This window comes from Lissotriton vulgaris, chromosome 1_2, assembly GCF_964263255.1.
Source record: "Lissotriton vulgaris chromosome 1_2, aLisVul1.2, whole genome shotgun sequence".
In the NCBI taxonomy this organism is placed as follows: domain Eukaryota; kingdom Metazoa; phylum Chordata; class Amphibia; order Caudata; family Salamandridae; genus Lissotriton; species Lissotriton vulgaris.
This window is the reverse complement of record NC_141686.1, coordinates 205,582,080-205,594,813: the sequence shown is the minus strand read 5'-3', so window position 1 is coordinate 205,594,813 and position 12,734 is coordinate 205,582,080. Positions and strand designations below refer to the sequence as shown.

The 12,734-nt window shown below is 43.4% G+C and overlaps 1 long non-coding RNA gene across 1 annotated transcript; it reads right to left on the bottom strand.

Moving 5' to 3' along the window:
* Positions 1-233: 233 nt before the first annotated feature.
* On the bottom strand, positions 234-881 carry LOC147734962 (uncharacterized). Its single transcript, XR_015307611.1, has 3 exons — positions 795-881; positions 642-708; positions 234-288 (listed from the first exon to the last, which is right to left on the bottom strand). It is a non-coding gene; the product is annotated as an uncharacterized LOC147734962 (long non-coding RNA).
* Between the last annotated feature and the right edge of the window lie 11,853 nt (positions 882-12,734).

Sequence of the window (12,734 nt, the reverse complement as noted above, 5' to 3'; positions counted from 1 at the left end):
CTATACAAAAGAATAAATAACATAACATAACATACCATAACATAACATAACATATCATCATGGGAGCAGCGGTCATTGGTTGTATAAAACTTAGCACTATTTGCTTATATACACTTTGGCCTATATCTAGTGGTGGCTTTCCACTACTGAAGGACACCCACAAGAACATAATCCTATACTATTTTTTTACCTAGTGAACACAGGATGGGTGTTCTCTATTTGTTCTTGGATTAATCCAACATCTGTTGTCTTGGCGGAACTATATCTCGCCTGACTAGGAGTGTTTGTCTGAAAAAGATATATCCATTAGACATATGCGCCACCATGTTGACCTTCCGGATACAAAAACCTATTTTACGCAAAGATGTAATCAATGTGTGTTGCAATTCTTAATAGTTGTCTTTATTAAAAAATCCTGTAGTTTCTCTTATATTTCCCAGAGAGTAGTTCTAAAGATGTCTCTTTTTATTTTAGTTAGCCATATGGTTTGTGCGAATTCATCGCAGTTTAAAAATGTTTGAATGTTGTTGGTCCGCATTAGTAATTCAGTCTGAGGACCTGCAAACATATAGATGTTATCCTATCTATGTTTGTTGAATACTGCTAAATACATTGTTATGGTGTGTATAGCAGGATCTTACCCATTAATCTTAAATAGCCGACAAATGCGTCAAGTTACGTAGAAAAACAGACAAAGTTCAGATGGGGCTGCAAATCAAGATGAAAATAATTTATAAAGGGTCAGGAGGTTGATTCAGGCCCTAAGCACGGATTAAAGCTTCAAGCTAACTTACCATAAAAAAGTTCAGGTAATGACTAATTCAATTTGAAGGTCGCCGCATTTAGGATTTCTGCTGGCAATCCATAATATTCACCACGAAACTGGAAGTGAAAAATGTAGAAGTGCAGCTAATTATTGGATGCACACATTCCCCATGCATTCCTATTGGAGGGCAGGCCAATCTCACCACACGCACTCAGTCTGCGCGCGCACTTTACACTGGGACACAGGGTTAAAGTGCGCATAAGCCAGAAACAACTAGTATCAGGTCACAATTAAAAGCAAAAGGTGAACCTGCCAAAATGGCCAAGTCCAACAGACTGTATAAATACAGCACCTCTTACTATCAGTAGCCAGGAGGGAACCAAGACTTCAAGGCCGACACACTGACCAGAGATGCTGCGGCTCTGGCATGCCATCGCTCCAGCTGACAGTGGTCTGACGATCCCTTGTGGGGTGTCCAGCTCAAGTCCAAGATGAAGTCCCACACTCTCAATATTCAGGTATGGGCGTTCAACTAAATCCTAGTGGGATTCTTGGCTCCTTGACTTAGGCTCTTAGACTTAAGCTGTCAGACTTAGGCTCTTAGACTTAGGCTCTTAGGCTTCATAGCAACTACTCATATGCTAGGTACACTTAGTTACATCTAGACAGGCATTTTAGGAGTACACACTTTATTTTATAAAGGCATTTCATATTCATGTATATGTTCATGACTATCGCAAAATGGTAGAACAATACTGTTTCTTTTTATTCACTGTACTGCTGGTTCTATATCTCTGAAACTGTTTTACAGTTGTAGCAGCACACCTATTTTACATGAGAAGAACAGTACAAAAAATGTGTATTGTAAACACGCTCAACTTTTTCTTCTGTTTATTTCTCTGAGAGCAAAACAAGCAAGCACGAGTAACTGGGTGGAAAGTAGTATATTGTTTCCACAAGTCTGAGGTTATTATGTTCTGAAGTTGCAAAAATGAATCCCTCTGATAACAGGAGGTTCTAGTAGCACTGCGAGGTAGCTAATGGGAAAACATAGGCTGACATATTCAGTGGGGGTGTACAGACTCAGTTTACCACCAAGCCCGCTGGTTATGTTATCCGTAAACAGCATATGTCCTGCATGAAAGGGTACAATCAGAACTACACTACATAAGTTATCTGGGGGCCAATCCTTCTAGTAGAAAAGCATTAATCACAAATATGAATGCCATATCGAGGATTTAAATAAGTAAAATTCCAAAGTTCTTTCCAAAAAGATGATATTGCAACCAGTGCCCTCAAAAGGGAGGACAATCTCCAGTGAGATGTGCTCTACTTTGACCATATCACCTGCCCTTATTTGACTGGTTCAATGCAAAGCAAGACTCTAAACTATTTATAGGCTACTGCTCTGATGAACGGGGCAGATAAGGCCTAAGTCAGATCCTCATACTGTGCTTTTCAGAGTCTTAGCTACCACTGCTGTAGCAGGCCCTGAACATTGCTATATTTTACAAAATCAACAGCTGTTTCAGGGGTCTTTTTCTTTGCCTGCACCACTGACAATGGCATCCTTGCATCATTACTGATACTTCTTCCTAACACCATTGTCCATATACTTATCCAAAACTTGAAATTAGGTCCCAGAGACACATTCAGGGTTTGCAGGGTCCATTGTAAAGATGTTGCCATTTGTGGGAGGAATTTGAATTTAGTATACTGTTCAGTATATTATTTTATAGAAGACAAACAAGCATCTTAAATGTATGAGAAGCAGTGGTCTAGTGAGGAGATGTGAGAGAAATATTTAGCTCAGTAAGGGCCAGATGTAGGTCGCCCAATACTGGCCGGTAACGGCCAAAATTACCGAATTTCAGTCGTTACCGACCCGTATTAGGCTACTGAGATGTAAGTGGCCTAAATTGCAAAATTTGGTAATTTACTGACTCTGTATTTTAAGGAATCGGTAAATTACCAATTCCTTAAAATACTGAATCGGTAAATTACCGAATTTGCAATGTAGGAAGCACTCAAATGAGTGCTTTTCCCATTTTAGGATTCGTTATTTACCACCAACAATAACGAATACCTTTGAAAATGCAAATCTGTGCATTTTTATCTGTGCCATGTGGCAGACATACATGTCCTTAGGGCATGTATGTCTGCCATATCTGCAAACAAGCACGATTCAGGGGTGCAACAGGGTGTCAAAGTGACACCCTGGCACCCTTGAATGTTTCCCCCATTTTACCGAATCGGTATTTACAGATTCGGTAATTGCCATTCATTCCTATGGGCCTCCAGGCCCATAGGAATGAACGGCAATTACCGATTCGGTAAATACCGATTCGGTAAATACCAAATCTTACATATTCGGTAATGTTTACTGATTTTTTTGCTACATAGCATTTACCAATTCTAAAATACTGAATTGGTAAAATTTGGTATTTTAGAATCGGTAAATGTACTTTACCTACATCTGGCCCTAAATTATTAAAATGACAAATCTTACAAAAAACTTGTATTTTTTTAGTGATGTAATAGAACCTGTCTCCCCTCTAAAATCAGAGAAAATGTTGTAATAAGATCATTGGGCCCGATTCACTTAAGACAAATTCCTAAATTTACTCTTTTTGGCATTCACAGAAGTTAGGATTTTGTCTTAAGACAGGCTTAAGACAGACTCAAGACAGACTTAAGACAGAATCCTAACTTAAGTCTGTCTTAAGTCTTTTTTAAGACAAAATCCTAACTTCTGTGAATACCAAAAGTAGTAATTTTAGGATTTGGTCTTAAGTTAGTTCTGTGAATCGGGCCCCCAGATCCTGGTGTATTCACATACAATGATATAATGAAGTGAAAAATATACAATAAGTAATAATGGGAAAGCACGAGAAAGGGTTAAAGTAGATAGAAGTGTATTTCAGTTACCAATAATGAAATGGAATATGCTTCTGCCATGACGTAATTGGGTCTGAAACCACAAAAAGCCAGAATTGAAAACATTGCATAGCTTTGTAGCTTCTAGTTTAGGCACAGATTTGATAGTCAGGGCAACGCATAAAGTGCTAACTACAACTATCATGTCATTGTGAGCAGCAATACCTGCAATACACATAGGCTCAAAAGCTTAAATACATATCCAAAAGCATAATCCCATATTCTCAGGTTATGGTCATTAAATAGAGGCTGATCCTGCATGTGCAGGTTCACCTTATCAGAGCCAATCTGCAACCAGGCTGAACAGACTGGGCCTCAAGCATTTGTGCCCACCCAAATGAGGAGACACTCATCTCACAAAGAATTTTCTCTAATTTGCCCCTCCCCTGTCAAAAGAGACTGAATGAAATGGAAACCATGAAAACGTGTCTCTTGATAACTCAAACTTGTATCGCTCGTTGTTACCTGATAGATTATATTGTATTGACTTCACAATGATGAAGGATACATTCACCCCGTCATGGATTCTAACCGGTCTGGACAAATTAAAAAACACAAATAAACAAAATGCTTATCATCGATCATAAACGTGTTTTTAGGAAGACGTGGCCAGGTGAGAAGATCAAGGATGTTTTCACACTGAGTAGACACCTACACAAAACTTTATTTGTGTCTAGTCTACAATGGAAATTTTTGGATAATAAAACCAACACTACCAGAATGAGCTGCAATGCCATACTAATGCTAGAGTATGCGCTACAGAAAGCCAACAATAATAATACCTATTATGAAAATCAGTGTGCTAGTGCATTGTTGCAGCAGGTGAGAAATTGGGCTGTTGGTTGACCGGGGTGTGAACCCTGGTCAAACAACAGCCACAATCCTTTGCAGAGTGAACCACAAATGTCAATAAATAAACCCATGTTTAACCCTCTGTAGTTTGGCACAAAATGCAGTCAGGCTTACTTTAGAGGCAATGTCCAAAGTGTTTATGCAGCACACAAGCAGTAATAAAGTGAAAATATAACCAAGAACAATTCCAAACAATTTAAGAAAAATTTGGTACATTTTATTTAATTATTTGACACCAAAATGAAAAAAGACTAATCAGTAGAAACAGAGTTATGAATTTGAAAAGTTTTTAGTACAAAACGAGCACTTAAAAAATCAAAGTGTGAACCGCAGATATCTAGTTGTGCAAGACAGGGTCAAAGTCGAACAATATGATCGATCGCAATGGATAGTTGTTTGAATACAAGAAGTGGATTGGGCCCCGTCAATGCTTACCTTTAACCTTTGAATAATGTCTTAGATAAATGTTCTGAGAAGTTACATTTCAGCAAGGCAAGGCTGCAGGAGGTATCTGAGATCAATCAATTAATCAAGAACTTGTAGAGCGCACTACTTACCCGTGAGGGTCTCAAGGCGTTGGGGGAAAAAAGGGGGGAGCGACTACTGGTAGAACAGCCACATCTTGAGTAGCCTCCTGAAGGTCAGCAGGTCTTGGGTCTATCGTAGGCTCAGTGGGTGGGTGTTTCACGTCTTAGCGGCAAGGTGGGAGAAGGATCTGCCGCTGGTGGTTGTTCTTCAGATGCGAGGGACTGTGGCGAGGGTGAGGTCCGTGGAACTGAGCTGGCAGTTGGGGATGTAGAAGAAAAGTCGTCTGTTGAGGTAGGCTGGGCCGGTTTTGTGGATTGCCCTGTGTGTGTGAATGAGGCGCTTGAAGGAAATCCTCTTCTTGACGGGGAGCCAGTGCAGGTTTCTCAGGTGGGAGTGATATCGCTGTGGCGTGGAACGTCAAGGATCAGGCTTGCTGAGGCGTTTTGAATGCATTGCAGTCGTTTGATGAGCTTGGCCGGGGCTCCGAAGTAGAGGGCGTTTCCATGGTCGAGTCTGCTACTGACGAGGGCCTGGATGACTGTTCTTCTTGTATTTGTCGGGATCCATCTGTAGATGTTGCAGAGCAATCAGAGGGTGTTGAAGCAGGAGGAGGAGACTGCGTTTACTTCCTTGGTCATGGAGAGTGTTGAGTCGAGGATGACTCCCAGTTTCCTTGCGTGGTCGGTGGGTGTTGGGGCTGCCCCAGTGCCATGGGCCACCAGGAATCGTCCCAGGATGAAGGGTTGGAGCCGAGGATGAGGACCTCCATCGTGTCCGTGTTCAGCTTCAGTCGGCTGATCTTCATCCAGTCGGCGATGGCCTTCATTCCTTCGTGGAGGTTGGATTTGGCGGTGAGGGGGTCCTTAGTGAGGGAGAGGGTCAGTTGAGTGTCATCGGCGTAGGAGATTATGTTGAGGTCGTGCTGTCAGGCGACATTTGCGAGGGGGGCCATGTAGATGTTGAACAGTGTCCGGCTGAGGGATGATCCCTGGGGTACGCCGCAGATGATCCTGGAGGCTTCCGTTTGGATTGGGGGAGGCGGATACTCTGGGTTCTGCCAGAGAAGAAGGAGTTGTCCCATTCCAGGGACTTGTCTCGGATCCCTGTATCCTGGAGGTGCTTGTGTAGTGTGTGTGGCAGACAGTGTTGAAGGTGGCATAGAGGTCCTGGAGGATCAGGGCCGCGGTCTCACTGTTGTCCAGCAGGGTCCTGATGTCGTCAGTTGCGGTGATGCGGGCCGTCTCTGTGCTGTGGTTGCTGTGGAAACCTGACTGGGATGAGTCCAGGATGCTGTTTTCTCTGAGGTATCGGGTTAGTTGTCTATTGACGATCTTCTCCATGACCTTGGCTGGGAAAGGAAGTAGGGAGATGGTCTGGAAGTTCTGGAGGTCTCCCGGGTCTGCCTTGGGTTTTTTGAGTCGGGTGTTAATCTCGGTGTGTTTCCAGCTCAATGGGAAGGTCACGGTCTCAAAGGAGAAATTGATGGCATAGCGCAGATGGGGTGCGATGGAGCTGCTTGCTTTGGTAAAGATGTGGTGCGGGAATGGGTCTGACGAGGAGCCGGAGTGGATTGTGCTCATGGTCTTGATGGTGTCATTGATGTTCATGTTGGTCCAGGCTGGCAAGGGGTCGTGGTCGATGGTGTGCGGAGATTATTGAGTGTCGATGTCAGTTGAGGGTAGTAAAGGTGTCGTGGATGTCAGTGATCTTGCAGTGGAAGAAGGTGGCGAGGAAATCGAACAGGGCTTGTGACAGCGGGATGTTGTTGGTGTTGGAGCTTGGGTTGGAGAGTTCTTTTACGATGTTGAAGAGCTCCTTGCTGTTGTGTGAATTGTTGTTTAGGTGGTATTTGAGGGAAGTCCTCTTGGCAGACCTGATGAGGTGATGGTGTTTGTGGATGGTGTCTTTCGAAACTGCGAGGCTGTCCGGCGTCTTTTCATTGTGCTGTTTCTTCTCTAGTTTCTGGTATGTTAGTTTGGAGATTAGGAGTTCCGGGGTGAACCAGCTGGCTCTCTTGCTTGTGTCTCTGTGGATGGGTTTCTTCAGTGGGGCGAGGGTGTTGGCGCAGTCGTTGATCCAGCAGCTGAGGTTGCGGGGCAGCGTCGTCGGTGATGGAGGAGTTGGTGGGTGGGCTGAGAGTGATATTTGTGCGTAGTTGGTCTTCAGTGATTTTGCTCCAGCAACAGCTGGGAATCTGTTGGGTGCGGTGGTATGTGGTGGGTTTCTGGAAGGTGAAGTGGATGCAACGGTGGTCGGTGAAGTGGAGTTCGATGGTATGGCTGAAGGAGACGTGGGATCTTGAGGAGAAGACGGGGTCGAGCGTGTGGCCGGCAGAATAGGTTGGTGTTGTGACGAGCTGCCTCAGTCCGAGGTTGTCGATCAGGATGGAGTTGCTGCCGTTGTGCTCAAGGTGAAAGTCATGTCTCCGAGGAGGATGTAGTCGGTGGAGTTCAGGGCGTGCATGCTGATGAAGTTGGCAATGGAGTCGCTGAACTGTGGGTCTGGAAATGCATGTGTTCAGCGGTGCTGAAAGTGTCGTTGGTGCTGGTTGAAATCCTGATGCTATTCTTGTGGACAATGGCAATTCCTCCTCCTACTACATTGGTGTGGTCTCTGCAGGTGATCTTATAGCCGTCTGGGATGGCTATGGCGATGTTGGGTGCGGAGGAGTCATTCATCCAGGTCTCTGTCAGGAAGGCGACGTCCAGGGATGATGTGTCAAGCAGGTCCCAGAGCTTGACGGCGTGTTTGCGTGCGGAGCAGGTGTTCAGTAGGATGCGTTGGAGGTGGTTGAGGTCTTTCTTGGTGGGTGGTTTGGTGGCTCTGAGGCTGCTGTAGCTGCAGTTCTGGCAGGTGAAGGGACAATGTGTGATTTTTGGGGCAGCCTTAATGCAGGTGTGTGTCCGTCCGGAGTTGAAAGCGTGCAGTGTGCTGGCATCGTAGCGGCGGCCATCGTTGTGGTGGGCGCAGGGACCAGGGGTTCTGGCGCTGGGCGTGGTCCAGGCACAAACGGGCTTGCCTTTGGCACGCTTTCAGCACACCAGCTGCGCAGTGGCCGCCATATATAGGGAGGTGGGAGGGAGGAGCAGCTGGGAGGCGGGAGGCAGGAGTCAGGGGCAGCGAATGGGCAGTCAGGGGATGCAGGGGCCACAGGGGACGCAGCGGTGGGAACTGGAGCGGCAAAGGGAGCGGAAAGCGAGTGCAAAGAATCATGGGGCAACGATGGGAAACAGAAGGAAAAAGGGCACAGAATCACGGGGCAACGATGGGAAACAGAAGGAAAAAAAGGGTACAGAATCACGGGGGCAACAATGGGAAACAGAAGGAAAAAAGGGTACAGGAGAAAATACAGGCACAGTGGGAAGACAGACAATAGCAGTTACAGACAGAAAAAGCAATAAAAACAATAAGGGCAATACAATAAATGACACCGACAACAGAACAAACGTAAGGCATACCACTGGCCATCAGGGATGAGGCACAGGTGGTAGCCTTCGGGTGGAGGGGGGTCTCAAGCTGGGGCAGGGTCAGGGCGCACAGGCTGTGCTGTGCGGAGGGGGAGCGACCTACCTAACAAGGTCAAGGGTCAATAAATGACACACACAATGGTTTTGCTGCTGCTTATTTTATTTCATGTGCCAACATCCATTTAGTTAGAGTGGTGTTAAACATTATTACAACATTATTACAATTAATTATCTGTGCACTAAGTCAGATGGAAGAACTCAGTTTCATCTCAGGTAAGACATTGCTGCTCCCAGCATATGCAGTTTGGTGTCCATTAAAGGTACAGCACCAACATTTACCACTGGCAATACATGATTGTGCTTTCAGTTCTTGCATTTGTGAAGTAGTGTGAGTGTTATAAGATTTGACAAAAACTAGATATCCTACACTAGAAGTTTATAATTGGCCTTAATGTTTTTAGTCAAAAATAAACTGTATCTCAGAACTTGCAAATCACTGCAAGAGAACTAAAAGTGACTATCTTTTTTAACATTTGCATTGAGTGTCTTTCAATTAACAAATAGAGAATTAGGAAAGAATTCCCCCTGCATGGACTAACTGGTATAAACATAGTACTATGTTTGCTTAAAATCTTCTGCCTTTAAGTCTATTTTATCTTTCTTTAATCATTTCTAATAGTGTGAACACGACCTTTGCGTGTATCAGAGGGCTTTACAGAATTACTGAAGATTAGTAAAAGCAGTAATATCAAAATCACTCGAAATTCACTAATAATCGAATAACATAGAGCCTTTGTAAATAACATATTGTCATAGTTCAGGCAAGAGCAGGTACCAGGCAGTGTTGAGTAGCGATGTGGGGTAAAGTCGGTACTACACGGAGGAGTGCGTTAGGTAATCATGTGAGTGACTGGGGAAACAGAAGTCGTGTGATCCAGGAAATACATTTGTTCATAAGGAATTCTTTGACGTATTTATTAAATTATATATATGAGGGATTCTTTCTGATTTTAGAAGGTAACAAGTTCCACATTCTTAGGCAATCCCAGAAAAGGCACAGTTGTAGGTTTTCTTCTTGTGAAATCTCTGATGCTTCAGAAGAAAGATGTTGGAGCTTCTATATGCTCTGGGGCCACTCAAGAGTTTAAGTTTCTGGCCAAAATAGTCAGGGGGTTGTGGTTGAAGGCTTTATGAGTTATACAGGCAATTTATAACTGGATTTTTGTTTCCTAAGGGAGCCGGGTTAGGGATTGGATATACAAGGTAACATGATTGTATCTTTTTGAGCTAGTATAATTCTTGGGGCAGAGTTGAGAGAGGCCCTTACAGGAGCAAGTTTGGATCTGAGCAGTCCCAAGAGGGTGATCCTACCATAATCCAACCTGGGAATCACTGAGGCTTGTACAGCATGTCTAAAATCATTTAAGGGAGGTTTTGATTTTCTTAAAATACTCATTTGGTGATTTGCTGCTTTGGTGGAGGCACTGATGCATTTCTGCATGTTGAGGTTCTTGTCAAGAGTAACGCCCAGTGAGTTAGAGGAGTCAACGATTTGTGTAGTGCAGTTGAAGCCTGTAAACTATTTCTTCGATGATCCGTGCCTTGTTGTGTGGTCGATTAGACGGAGTTCTGTTTTTTGAGTATTTAGTTTGATGTGATTGGTTTTTAGCCAGTTTTGAGTATCCATTAGTGTTGTGTTGAGGGAGCTGATGTCAACCGGGGAGGAGAATGTTAGGTACAGTTGGGTATTGTCAGCGTACAAGTGTTATTGGATGTTAGATGAGCTCAGAATTTCAGTTAGGGGCTGCATGAATAGGTTGAAGAGGGTGGGTGAAAGAGATGATCCCTTTGGGACCCCAAGTGTGATCGCCATGGACTGAGATAGAGAGAGATTAAGATGTTTCTCTGAGATATGGTAAGAAAGTAAGAGGAGGGCCATTTAAGGACTAGACCTATAAGGTCCATAGGGTGTTCCAGAAGGTCTAGATGTGCATGCTTAACCATATCAAATGCTGATGATAGGCCAAGGAGGACTAAAAGATAGGTGTTGTTCTGGTCCAGCATTTTTAGAGCATCATCTACAATGTGTGTTGTTGCCAATTCAGTGCTGTGCCCAGCATGAAAGCCAGGTTGAAATTATTCTAAAAGATGGAAATGATCAATGTATTTGCAGAGTTGAATTTGAACATATTTTTCAAGGGTAGGGATTTTGGAAATAGGTTGTAGTTGTTAAGGTCAGTTTGGTGCACTTTTGTTTTTTTCAGAAAGGGGGTAACTTGACCAGACCTTAGGCAGTCAGGGATAGAGCCTTGAAGGTGGGAGGTATTAATCCCTTTGTTGCTAGGCCTTTCCCCCCTGTGCTAAGCCTTATTTTGGCTATTTGGGGTAGTTTGCTCAAAGGTCCTTGTAACTTTTTGACCATAAAAGGTATCCACACTAAATTTGAGTCCTTTTCTTACAACATAATGGGAATTACAAAGGCATCCAGGGTTTGTGGATTCCCCTGGAGGGGTCCCAGAAATTAGCCAAAATACAGCTAAATTGTGTCTCTTTTTTTAAAAAAAATGGTACGAAAGGGCTACAGATGAAAGCATCTGTTTTTTTCCCTGCAAATGGTATCAAAAAAGAGGTTGTGGTCCTGAAATTACCCTCTTCTCAGCCTTCAGGGACAAGCAGACTTTTGTCTATACAGGACTTGTAGGTTCATCAAGAACCTGACGAGCCCAGAGCCAATACCTGAGCAGTGTCTTGCAATGGTTTTTCATTATGTACCGGGTATATAGCAATGAATTTTTGAGTATATATGCATGGAAAAATTGGTATGAGAGACACCTATGCATTTGTGAATTTAGAAAAAAAAATTATTTTAGAAACATTAGATATTTGCACATTCCCGAAATTGTGAGTACTCATACTAGCATGAGAATCATAGGTCATTTTTCAAAATTACTTTTTTTTTACGCATTGTCTTATATTTGGAAGGCAGAAATGCATCAAAAGTCAATAGGTAATAACAGTTGCTCTACAATTCTGTGTCTCCTGACAAAAATGGTACCTCACTTGTTTGGGTGGGTCTAGTGCCTGTGACAGGAAACGGCTCAAAATGCAATATGGACACACTTTATTTTTACACTGAAAACTGACCCTTTTTATGCAAAATGCCTAGCTGTAGATTTTGAACACTAGCTCTCCTGCCACCATGGGAAACCTAGCAAACTTATACATTTTTGAACCCAAAGACAATGCCATAGTCATTTGCAATTCAGGAAGCTGCTCAAGACTACTCTTTTCTGTCCCTGATCAAGCTGTAGCTGCAATATATTCTTGTGGTCCGTCCCAAGCGCAGAGATACCCCTTTGGGGGTCTATTCAGGTGCTATACAAGTAAATAAATAAATAAAAAAATAAATGAAAGGCGGAGGCTGAGACTAGCAGCAAGACATAGAGCCAACACCCATCATCCCCCCAGCTAAAAACGTAGAAATAAATACAACAAAAGTGTTCTTAAAACCAAAAAGATCGGAATTGGCAATGCCAAAAACAGACCACGGAAACTTTTCAAGATGTTAAAACAACAACCCAATAAATTGGCCAAATCTGCTTATGAAGCAACACATACTCAACTGAGCTGTGAGGAATTCTCAACATTCTTCACAGACAAAGCCAACTCACTAGAAAGAGAACTCAGGAGGGCAGTTGACAACCTCTCTAGCCAATTATCATCACAGAACGATGCTACCATGCACACAGCTCAAGATATGACGAAAAATAAAGCACAATGGTCCACCTTCAAATTATATGACCAGAATACCATTGCCATTTCTCTCTCAGATATCAACCCAAATAACCACTACAATGACACCCTCCCCTCTAAAGGCCTGAAAAGAATCAACCACATTGTTGTCCCCATATGGACAAAAAAAATCAATCCCTCTCTATCTCAAGGGACCTTACCAGAGTGCCTAAAAACAGGTCCAGTCCTGCCCATCGTCAAAAAACCTACTGGGGACCTGGCGGGCCCAAATACCTTTCACCCTGTGACCAATATTCCTTAACTAGCCAAACTAATTGAAAAATGCGGTCAAAACCAACTGAGCAGCCACATCACTAATTTCAGTCTGCCTGACGACTGCCAATCTAGATTCAGACCAGGCCACAGTAGGGAAACAGCAATCTTACATATAG